The following is an 11509-nucleotide window of genomic DNA, read 5'->3' on the forward strand; positions in this document are numbered from 1 at the left end:
CAATCCCATGCTTCACTTGAATGTGTCGCGAATAATCTCAACCCGCTTGTCCCATGCCTTGCCCCGTCGAGGAAAATCCTCCACTACTCGACAATAGCAGACAAGCGCCCCATCCCTCTCTCTTATTTCCACGACATAGAGTGTCGCGGCCTATGCACACACATAACATGCTCTCTCTCTCTCTCTCTCTCTCTCTCTCTCTCTATTTGAAAGCCAGTCTCTCATACTTTCAAGAGATGCTTATTAAAGGTAGAGGTTCAAGGTGGCCTCCCAATTCCTGTCCTTTGCCATGTAGTTTTTGACTAGTTGAAGCTTTGGGATCATGCGTCTTTCCTCTCCCCGTCCCACCACTTTTTGGCTTCCTTCCGATTGCATGCAATGACTACCTACCGGCACAAGATATGCCTTCACTTGACATCCAACACACATTGCAGAAAAGGCCATACACTTTCAACGGCACGAGAGGGTTCATGCAAGTAGGCACATGCATTGCACCTTTGAAGAGATGTGGAGAGGGGAGGGAGGATTCATGCAAGTAGGCACATGCATTGTGCCATTGAAGAGATGTGGAGAGGGGAGGGATGATTCAACCTACCTGATAAAAATGCAGAAAGCATATTCATTGTGAATGTGGGTTTAGACCCTTTGTGAAAAACGCTAAGCATGACCAGTAGAACTACCAAATGGCATGTAGGATGGCCTCTGAGGTTGGAATCGAGGAGAGGCACTTCTCCCCATGTCCATCATCACGACCTGAGAGAGAGAGAGAGAGAGAGAGAGAGAGAGAGAGAGAGAGAGAGAGAGAGAGAGAGAGAGAGAGAGAGAGAGAGAGAGAGAGAGAGAGAGAGAGAGAGAGAGAGAGAGAGAGAGAGAGAGAGAGAGAGAGAGAGAGAGTACCCAAATGAGTATTGTTTGTGCATCATTGGCCAGTTTTGGCTCCACCATCAGGTTTCCTTTGCAGTAGACTTGTCTCTCTTTGAATTCCCCCCTATACAACATCCTCGTTCACTATCATCAATAGATAGATGAAAGCTCGGAGCTGGGGCTTTGCTTTTGAACACACAACATGTAGGAAAATCACCCAATAAAGTTTTGTTTGTGATGCAACACTGGCCAGTTATAGCAGCGCCTTTAATTTCCTTTGTAATGGATTCCCTACTGTAAACTCACATGCTTTTCGTCTCCCCCCCTTCACAACATCACCTTTCATAGTTGCCAATAGATTTGAGCCGTAAGCTTGGGGCCGGGCCTTTGCCTTCAGAAAGACAACAAGCAAGGGAACCACTCAATGAAATATCATTTGTGCAGCATTGCGCATCTATGGCAGCCTTGCATGCCTTTTGGCTTCCCCCTTTACACCTTCCCCATTCACAACCATCAATAGATTTGATTTGTAAGCTTGAATCTGGAACTTTGCTTCGAGGCATACTACATGCAATAGTAGCAACCAAAGACTTAGAGGTTGCGCAGCAATGGCGAATCCTTATAGTACTTTCATACTTCTTCTGGATTGGCTCTCCTGCTACTGACTAGGCTTTTTGGTTCGCCCTTTACAACATCCCTTCCCACAACCATCAAGGGATTTGAGCTGTAAGCTTGGAGCTGAGGCTTGTCTTTTCAATGCACAGCAAGGAGGGGTAGCACCAAGTGAAGCATCGGGTGTCCAGCTTTGTCTTGTCATGGTAGCACCTTCAAAACATCCTTTCTCACAAAAATTGATGGGTGAAAGTTGATATTCGGAGGTGGTTGTCTTTTAGCAGCACAACACGCATGGGTAGCACCCAATAAAATATTGGTCATGCAGCATTGACTAGCTTGGCCCCTTGAGGTACACAAGCTCACAGCTTGCTGTGTGCGTATGTCGCACGTGTCAATGCAAGGAACTTGCCGATACACCGTGTGCGAGCCACAAATGGATCCAAGCACACAACAAGCCTAAACTAGTAAGCTCAAAGAAGACGATGGTGTGTCACTCACCGCTCTACGCTTCCTTCGTGTAGGATTCCTCACCGCGAATAAGAAGGAGACGCTGCTACGTCGCGCTCAACCGCCTCACCGCCGTTGTGCCGCCGCAATGCTCAATGGCACACACACACTCTCTCTCTCTCTCTCACACACACACACACACGCACACACACACACACACACACACACACACACACACACACACACACACACACACACACACACACACACACACATATACACACACACACACACACACACACACACATACACACACACACACACAAGGAGGTGAAGAAGAAGAAGATGGAGATGGAGATGGAGCAAGAGCACTCTTCTATTGCACAAATGAGAGAATGAGTGAATTTTAGGTTTAGTTGACTTTTATATGAGCTCGCCCCATTCACACTTGGGCGCCCATGCTTAGCCAACTAATCCCTTGAATGTTCCAGTTAGAGTGCGCCTCTCACTGGCGATCACTCTTACCCTTTTCCTATTGGACCGACAAGCCCGGTACCTGACTCTACCAAATAAATAATACATTAATGTCAGCCGTAGGTTACAATGTCCGTCGTAGGTGATAGGGTGTCCGTGAGCCGTGAGGGTTAACATGCCCCCCTTCCTGATGTAGATTCCGTCCTCGGAAGCTATTGAGTTGAAGCTCGTTCGTCGAGGTGGAAGAGAATTTGAGATGAATGTCCTTAGCCTTCTTCAGTTCACTGCAAAATCAAACAACATTGGCACAGTAATTGCATTCTCATATAGAATTCAAAAGCATATGCAATTGTAGGCAAACAATGTGATTGGTAGCAGAATTTTAAACCATTTGTCAGCAATAAACATTAAATTGCAATATAATCAAATGCATAAACAGATGTAAAGGTAAAAAATTAAACAAGTCTGGGGTCGCTAATTTAACGATCGAAAGGCACTAGAGATCGACTATTAATACCATGGGTAAGCTTCTTAATTTTCTCTGGTCAATTAAGTTGTTTAATCGCGAGAGCCAAGTATTTCATGTTCGAGGGCTGACTAGAGGCTATACTTAGAAGACCTTGTAGTTAAGCTACGATAAAAGGAATTTCTCATGAAATCATCGCCTGACTGATTATCTTTTCTTTGACCCCCCAAAGTCTTTTCACAGTGATTCAATTTTGATGTGTGTGCTTATTTTGTATGCCTTGGGTTTTTTGCTTTTCAAGGAAAAGCGCCCACACTGGGAACCTCTAGGGCTCTAGTACCATAGGCGATACATGTGAGTGAAGTACCCAATCAAGCTGAGATTTCTCTTCCAGCTTAAGATTTTACATTGTGGCACTTTGATTTTTTGTTTGTTAATTTCCAACATTTTAATTTTGTAACTTTGGGGGGTCATATAACACTGTTATGCTCCCCAGGCTCATCACATTAGTAAACTCCCTTTATAATACTTAAGCTAAAGGTCAATAGGGTCAAGCCCACTAGAAAGCCCTAGTGCATTTCACACAATGCTGCCTAAATCAGATTAAGAACCTAATTAACCATTGATTATTACGAAAGCATTCCCCATGGTATTAAGAGAAGATGTCTAACACCTAACTTGGTCAAACTAGCTTAGTCGGACTGCTTGATTTGTAAATCTAGACAAGTGATTATGACAAAAAATTCATTGAATTTAATGTTTGGTACTAAGAAAATGTGCTGAATATTATACTACCAATCACAATCAAAGCAGACAAACATGGATGCAAAAAGCTAAGGGGCAATGCTAATGGACAAGAAACACCTGTTTGTGTTGATGGTCGCGTTCAATCTGAAGTGTGAACGAGAGAAAGATTCCATGAAGGTCCAAATCCTAACCAGAGCAACACGTTCCTGTACACACTAAGAAACACAAAGAATACCTCTAGGAGGCACATTAGTGGGAAAAAGGACTTTGCTAATCACTCAACTCTAAAACAGAAACACTCCTATCGTACTAATTCTACCTACCCTCCATCACTCGAGTGATGAGGATCAAAGATGTTTTATGACATAGGTTTCTGTTTCAGTGTACCGGATGTGAATGTGTAGGTCTGGGTCAATGTTTGACTTTTATTGTGCATACTCGTTTGCTAATTGCTCTTGCTCTTTATTATTTTTGTTTTTTATGAGTATAAGGCTTTATATATACATTCCCTAAGATTGGGATATTGAGAGGTCAAGGAGGAAGGTTGAGAGGGAAGCAAGTGAATGATGACTGTCAGCAAACACTCCCCCCTTCCTTGGGTAGATCATACCGTTTGAAATGAGCTTGTCACCCTTTGAAACCAATTGTTCCAGTTGGTAATAGGTGGGGATTTTTGCCAGTAGTTTTCTATTACCTTAGGTGCCTCGTCGAGTTGCAAGGGTGGTAAGGTACTTTCCCAGGATCGAACTTGAAGTGGTTCATCAGGTGATTCTTGAACACTGGGAGGTGTGGATTCCTTTGTAGCTTCATGGAGGTCCACTATTGTAGGTGGAGGCTGTGGAGAAGCTTTTACCTCTATGGATGCATTACATGAGGAGCTGGAAGCTTCATGAGACTCCCCCCTTGTTGAGCTAGGTGGAACAAATCGTTCTTTCTTTGGTACCCAAACTAGCTCTGGAGCGGGTGTGTAGCATTCTGTGATTTTTTTCTTTCCGCGATTGTCGATTTGTTTTGGAGCTATAGGAGTGGGTTCATATGGATCAGGTGACAGGTAAGAACACAATCTACGTTTTGGCACCCAAATTTGATCATTTCCTCGATAGTAGCCTTGGGCTTCCAATAATCGTTTAGGGATCCACCGCAACATTTTCTTACTTTTCTTGGAGCGAGTGGTACATTTCTTACAAGGCTTCTCTTTTTTAGCACTAGCTATGGTCTTGTCAGAAGCTATATGCATTGCTTGTAGCATATTTAAGGGTACATGCATTTCATCCCCCTCAGGTGTTACCCATGTCGTCCCCTATTCCCCCAAGTGTCTATGGTTGTGCTAGGTGGACCCAATCTACATTGTCCGACTCAGTCATCCCAGGTAGTACATCCATATAAGGAGAATCTTCCCCAACATCAGTGCCCGCTTTACACATGTAACAATACTGCAATGGGGCCGAGTGAAATGTGGTGTCAGATCTATGATCAATTATAAACCTGTTTCCTAGAGGATGTGCTCGACCCGTCACAAGATCCACTCGAATGATAGAATCTTGGAACTGCAGGTAGACATGGTTTTTGGACCAGTCATGCACCATTTTTGCTTCCCTCATGAAAGGACGTCCTAAGATCATCTCCGATGCCATAGTGTGTTTGGAGAAATCCATAACAATGAAGGTAACTCGTATTTTATGTCCAAAGACCTTGATCTTGAGATCTTCTAGCATCCCAATAGGTTTAACAATAGACCCATTGGCCATCTTCACTACTATGGTTGTGGTCGCAAGGTGAGGTCTTCCCATAGTTTCCCATCAATTTTTAGTCACAATGATAACCCCAGCGCCACCATCAAGGATTCCCTTCACAGTTAATCCCTTAGTAATGATTGGTATAGTCGCATTGGATTCATCACCCTCAAAGTATTGTCCCAACTTGTTAACAGGTATTTCTATAACAAGGTTCTCATCTAGGTTGGGTTGTGGATCTAAGTGTTCCTCCTTTATTGGCATCTCCCCAGCTCCATCCATCTGTGCAAATTGTGGTAGCCCAAACTTTAGTTCTCCATTAAGGAAAGCTCGAAGAGCTGAGACTAGCTCAGGGTCTTTATATAGTTTGGACATGATGGTGGTTCTAACTTCTGAAGACATGAAATCCATCAATTTCGCAATGTTTAACGGCACCTTTTGGCCTTGAGTCCCTTGACGTGGGGAAGATGGGATCTCCATTTCTTCGATAGGATCAGGTAGTCCCTCTGTAAACAGTCTTTCCATCAAGAAGTGAGTACGCCCACTTTTCCATGACTTTAAGTCACTTTCTTCTTGGATGACACTAGGTATGTCCAAGGGTCTATGGACTTGGTAAGGTTGTTGTTGCGTAGGGAACACGGTGTCTATAATCTGGATCTTCCTAGGTGCTAGTTCTAGATCCCTTTGGGTATCTTCTACCAAAATCCTTAATTGCTTGACTCGCTCGATCTCCTCTGTAGGGTTTGGATAAGTTCCTATCTTCTTTTTGGATCTTGGCCATTGCTGCTCATGAAGATCTTCCTTGTTGGTTCCTATGTTAGTGGTCGTTTTGGTCTCCACGGTTTCACCTGAATCAGAATCTTCTTCAGCGTCGTTCATATATACGGGGTCGTCACCAGTCCCTATGTTGGTCTTTGAACTGGGGTCTGACTTCGCTGCTTTTTGTGATCCCTTTCTTCGTGTTTTCTTCTTTTTCTGAGATTGGGCAATTGATGCCGTGTCTCTTTCCTCAAGAATATAATTTTGGTTTTGGATCATCAATCGTGTGAGTACGTTTACTGGTACCACGGGTGTACTTGGTGATGGCTCCTCGGTAACTTCAATCAAGTTTAATGACGTGATCTTCGGTGCATTTGGATTATTTGGACATTGGGCAATCAAATGATCTATGCCACATCGATTACACATGAGTATCGGCATTGTAGACGTGCTCGCTTGATTGGTTTGCATTAGTGTGACGTTCTTTTGTAGCCTAATAGGACACTCGGCTACATGATGTGGACCTCCACACTCATAGCATTGAAGAGGTGGTCTCTTAGCAGTGTAATTGATATTTTGGCCTCTTGCCGCAAGAGCAGCTACTTGATATATAGGTTTGACTTGTCCCCAATAGTCCTCCATGTAGTATTGTGGACTTTCTTCAAGCACATCCATCCCATATGCGATATTAGGATCTATATCTTCCTCACAGCCTTCCAAACAAGAAATAGATGATTCACAACCCACTTGATTCACAGAAGTGATTCTCGGATGTGGTGGTTGCGGTCCTAGCACTGGAGGTGGTAAGGGTGTTGTTTGAACAACATTTTGGGCCCTAGGGACCATGTGTTGTGCTGTTTGTTCAAGAGGTGGGGCCGACATCAATGCAGGCACTCGAGGTGTGTCTGTCCATGCTAAGGTTGGTCTATTGGCCATCGCGCGCTTAAATACTATGCAATCCTTAGCTTGATGACCATACCTTCCACATGCATTGCAGTTCCCATTGAATTTTACTCTAAAATTTCACTGGGGGAGTCTCCATTTGTGATAGAGTGGGTTGTTTCCCTTTGCCCGTGTCTAAAAATCGCATAGGACCCGTCGAAGGTATGTTTATTCCTCGATTTTTCCTCTCAGAGTGGATAATCCTATGGATGACATTGCAGATCATGTGTTGTTGTTCCTCTAGACTAGTGGCACTAGATGTAGATTGTACAACTTCTAACCAACCCACATGGTATGTGTAGCCCATGTATAGGTCGGTCAAAGTCTCCGTGTGTAGGTCATATTCCCAATTCTCATTGAGATATACCCCGTCCAAACTTGGTGTACTAGAGGGTTGCCGTAAGGTGGATGCAATGTCGCTTCCCGTGTTTTGACTTTTAGTCACCGCTACCTTAGAGGCGACTTTGGAAGGTGGTAGCTCGGTAGGGCCCTCATTAAATGAGGTAGGTAGAATTTCCACGTGGATACTCTGAGGGAGTGTGGGGTCTACAGGAGATGTGAATGGTGATTCTACTTCCCCACCCCCTTCGTTTACTTCACTAGCCTTAGGTTCAGAGCGCGTAGCTCTACTAAAAGTTTCCATCAAACGGCTAAAAAACTAGTTCCAAGTTGTTGGGCCCAGCTAGGTACGGTTTCATTTGTTCCCCCGTGGCTTTGTGTAAGATGCTCTTCCATAATATCGTAGTCAGAGGAAGAGTCGTTAGCCGCTATATTTGGGTCTTTGGTTGCACTACCTTGGGTCCCCGCCGAGGGCGTAGACCCTAGCGTGGAAGGATAGTGAGTATCCCCGTAAATCGAAGCACTAGCTAGTTGTTCGGACTCTAGCACACGACCAGAGCGTAGATACATGTGCTTTGGGTGCCCTACAAGTGTCGGCAAGTACCCTCAAAGGTTACTTGCTTTGTTTTGTGGGTGTTTTGCACCCTGTTTTCTACTTGATTTTTTCTTGTTTTTGATGTTTTTTGAATGTTTTTTAATGCTTGATTTTTTTAAATTAAAGTGTGTGATAGCTCGAAATGAGCGTATCACTTAGAGGGTCTGTATGTGCTTTACAACATAATTTTCGGGCATCTAACGTTCCGTTGGTCCTCAAAAAATTGATTTTTAGCTACGTGTGAAGCTAAAATTCTTTTTTTAAAAAGGCGACTGAGGCCTAGGCCTGAGCGTGAGCTTGGGCTTGGGTCTGGGAGATATTCCCAATCCTGGTCCTACCTTTAAAATTCTTTTTTTTTAAATATTTTTTTTTAATTAGAAAAAAAAGGATAAGGTCGCCGCGGCCTGCGCGAGAGCACCCACACACTCTATCTACCTACTTCTAACTAATACAACTACTCTTACACACTAATACACTCTATTAACTCTCACTAATCTACTTCCTACTTACTGTACACAGAAAACTAACTACCTTAATACACAGAGAATAAACACAGAACCTTTGAAATCTCCATTAACAAAGAAAACTAACAACCTTAGTACACAGAGAATAAACACAGTACCTTTGAAAACTCCATTAACAAAAAATATACACAGTACAACACCAAATCCCTCTTCTCAACACACACACACACACACACACTCCTTCCCTACCTTTCCTATAATTGAAATTGCACCACGGAGAAGCACAGAGTGCTACTCGAGCTTAATGCACGGCATTTCCTGGCAACGGCGCCAAAAATCTGCGCGTATGTCGCACGTGTCAATGCAAGGAACTTGCCGATACACTGTGTGCAAGCCACAAATGGATCCAAGCACACAACAAGCCTAAACTAGTAAGCTCAAAGAAGACGATGGTGTGTCACTCACCGCTCTACGCTTGCTTCGTGGAGGATTCCTCGTCGCGAAGAAGAAGGAGACACCGCTACGCCGTGCTCAACCACCTCATTGCCGCCGTGCCGCCGCAATGCTCGATTGCACACACACACACTCTCTCTCTCTCACACACACACACACACACATACACACACACACACACACACAAGGAGGCGAAGAAGAAGAAGATGGAGATGGAGATGGAGCAAGAGCACTCTTCTATTGCACAAATGAGAGAATGAGTGAATTTTAGGTTTAGTTGACTTTTATATGAGCTCGCCCCATTCACACTTGGGCGCCCATGCTTAGCCAACTAATCCCTTGAATGTTCCAGTTAGAGTGCGCCTCTCATTGGCGATCACTCTTACCCTTTTCCTATTGGACCGACAAGCCCGATACCTGACTCTACCAAATAAATAATACAATGTCCGCCGTAGGTTACAACGTCCGTTGTAGGTGATAGGGTGTCCGTGAGCCGTGAGAGTAAACACTTGCCTGGAACTATCTAGATTCTCTAGGACATTGGGTTTTATGGTGGTTTCACAAGAGGCATCACTTTCTACTTGCATCATACTGGTAATGAAGTTCCTGCTACCACAACCAACATATTCCTTCATCTATGCCTCACATGTGTCTCTAATGCTCACTCTTTGTCTCATTCCATTGTTTGCAACCCTCATATCACAACAGGACTGACTGGATTGATTTTCCTGCTTGATACTTTGGGCTGAATATTCATTATATTCCATTTTCTTTGGGCAGAAGGGTTTAGCTTCCATTGCCATCGAGGGTTGGAGTAGAATGCGGGGTAGGTCCTGGGAGGTATGTCGCATTATCCATTCCCGCTACTTGCATTTTGACAACAGTTAAGGATCACCACATGTCGCAATATAGGTGGTGAATTTCTACCCACGGCTTGCAGACATCCACATTGTAGGTTAGGTTAACCATGTCAACCCAAACATTGACACTGCTAAATAGGGGCTTGTTTAATTAGTAAATGTGTGTTTGTTGCATGTGAATAGAGCAGATGGATGTTGAGTGTGGTTGCCATGGTGACATTGATTACCTTTAGCTTAGGTGTTTTGTTTTGAAAATCTGTGTGTCTTTGTGGGGGCGTCATAGCTCTATGTTCCATATGGCTCTGAGGTGGCATGTAGGAAAGGTTAAAGACCATGGTGTGCATTTCAAGTGTGTACAATCCCAAGTTTTGTAGAGTGGTGATGTCATTTTCTCAATTCTCCAAACAATATGTGAGTGTTTTTTTGGGGGCTAGGATGTTTTCCAATGAGCCTGTAGTTAGTACTCATATGAGCCCTCTTCAAATATTCTGAGTATATTCAATCTCACACTTCAAGCAGAGGCAAAGGGAGAAGTATGATTTGTAGCTCTATTATAGAGCACCATTGGTCCATCAATTGGACACTGGCAACATCTTTGTGTTAGAGTTTTGGCATCTCACGTGAAATGCCCAATGTGATCCCATTATTTAGTTTGACTTTTAGGTATTTATTTTACTTATTTGTCAAAGTCTTTGGTGGGGCAATTTAGTGAGATTGCTATATAAGCAACCCCTTGCCTCCATTGTATATATACATCCGGTTATTCATTGCCAAGGTTGATTGGTTCAAGAGACTCTCTCTCTCTCTCTCACACACACACACACACACACACACACACACACACACATACACACACTCTCTCTCTCTCTCTCTCTCTCTCTCTCTCTCTCTCTTGGTCTCTATACGCTACATGGTATCAGAGCATTGTTGTCATTGAAGGCCTTAGTGAAGTAGCTGTCTCGGAGGAGCAAAGAAGAAGCGAAGCAGCCTATAGAGATAAAAAATCGGTGTCCATTGCCTCCTTGCATGGCGTTTTAAGAAGCTCTATAGAAGTCTAGCATTTTCTGGTTCCCCTTTGAGCGCTTTAAAATGCTGTCGAACGGGGTGGTGATGAGGGCAAAATCTAGAGCTGCGTTTTGAAACGCAAGGATCAAAGAGGGTGTTATCGTGGGTAGCCTTGACAGTAGAGGTTGGGGACAGTCTGTGGCGCTGCATTATAAAACGCCAAGAGCGACGACGTCCTTCTTTTCAGTGGCGTTCTAAAATGCTATGCGAAATTGGGCATTGGCAGTTGTGGGCGCCTGTGTTTTGTGCTAGAGGCATTGCGTTTTGCTTCATGATGGAAACAATTTGTGCCGCCTGTTGAGACGCTGACAGGGAAGCTCTTTGGGGCTTTAGTGCAGCGCGATAGCATCTTGAGATGCTGCGCTGTCAAGGCGACCAAGTGGGGTGCTGCTCTGATGCAACATTGTTAAACGCGTGCAAAAGCATTGTTTTTTAAAACGCTCAAACCCTTGAGGGGCTTGGGAAGCAAAAGCTCGGTACCCAAGTTTGTGAAGGCCTTCATGAGCTTGTTTTTGTTACGACTTGGAGGCTAAAATCTTGGACACTGTCTGAAGCCTCTTTCACATGAGAGGAGAAAGTCCAATGCTTTCCCGGACTTGCACCCACGCTCATCTCCTTGCTTAAGTGCCAACAACAATGAAGAAAGTATGCCCTTGAATGACCAACACCAACACACGGCTATGGAT

General features: G+C 44.1%; 1 pseudogene; it reads right to left on the reverse strand.

The window, feature by feature from the left end:
- Nucleotides 1-243: 243 nt before the first annotated feature.
- LOC147463476 (uncharacterized) lies at nt 244-9701 on the reverse strand (annotated as a pseudogene).
- Between the last annotated feature and the right edge of the window lie 1808 nt (nt 9702-11509).

This window comes from Adiantum capillus-veneris, chromosome 2, assembly GCF_014529385.1.
Source record: "Adiantum capillus-veneris isolate H3 chromosome 2, ASM1452938v2, whole genome shotgun sequence".
Classification (NCBI taxonomy): domain Eukaryota; kingdom Viridiplantae; phylum Streptophyta; class Polypodiopsida; order Polypodiales; family Pteridaceae; genus Adiantum; species Adiantum capillus-veneris.